Source organism: Elephantulus edwardii, unplaced genomic scaffold (assembly GCF_000299155.1).
Source record: "Elephantulus edwardii isolate Elephantulus edwardi_28Jun2011 unplaced genomic scaffold, EleEdw1.0 scaffold00394, whole genome shotgun sequence".
Taxonomy (NCBI): Eukaryota; Metazoa; Chordata; class Mammalia; order Macroscelidea; family Macroscelididae; genus Elephantulus; species Elephantulus edwardii.
Window position 1 is genome coordinate 1 of NW_006400144.1, and position 907 is coordinate 907.

The 907-nt window shown below is 40.2% G+C and overlaps 1 pseudogene; it reads left to right on the forward strand.

Annotated features, from left to right (window-relative positions):
- The first annotated feature begins 185 nt into the window (after nt 1-185).
- LOC102847192 overlaps nt 186-907 on the forward strand; it is a 2587-nt pseudogene continuing 1865 nt past the window's right edge.

Sequence of the window (907 nt, forward strand, 5' to 3'; positions counted from 1 at the left end):
ATCCAGGGCAACATCTGTTATCTGAAATACTTCAATTGGTATACCGTCTATTCCTGGGGCTTTATTTTTTGCTATTTCCTTCAAAGCAGCTTGAAAGGCATTTGTAATAAATTACAAGAAAAAAACCTTTTAGGATCTGTACATAAGCTTTAGAAGCGTGGTAAGTACATAATAAAAATCATTAGGCAGGGACGTGGCGGCAGGAGGTAGCAAGGCTTGACCTGACCCAGCCCATCTCGGATCAGGCTCCAGGAGCGGGGGAGTGGAATTACGTCTACTTTGAGAATTCCTCCAGCAACCCATACCTAAGCAGAAGAATAGAAGAACTCAGTAAGACTGCAAGTGGCAACGTGGAAAAGTAGTATGCTTTTATAGATGACAAGATATTTCCAACACTCTTGTAATCCTTGCAGACATAATATGCAAAAGAAATTGAAGAAGAATCTGAAACAACAGTTGAAGCTGATTAAACTGATAAACATAAACCTCAGTTGAAACATAGGGAACTCGTCATGCCAGTATGAATCTCTGCTTGCAACACATCGGGAAAATGTCGTGTTGCCCTTCTAAATGAGACGGAGTCAGTACTGTCTTAACCTTGACACAGAGGATGCCTTTTTTTACTCATTGGTCTATGATCCCTCAGAGAAAACACTGTTAGCTGACAAGGTGAAATATGAGTTGGGCCTCCATACCAACCAGACATTCCAGAAATGCTCCTAGAAGGAGAATCAGATGACTGAACAGTTCAAACTAGAAGTTAAAGTTTGCGATCCAAATAGCCCACTTAGGGATCGACTGATTGACCACTTTTTTTTTTTTATTTAGGTTGTTTATTTTTCATTTCAGTGAACATCTACAGAGATTTTGGAATTCCATTCATTCATTGTTGCACCCTTCTCCCCGC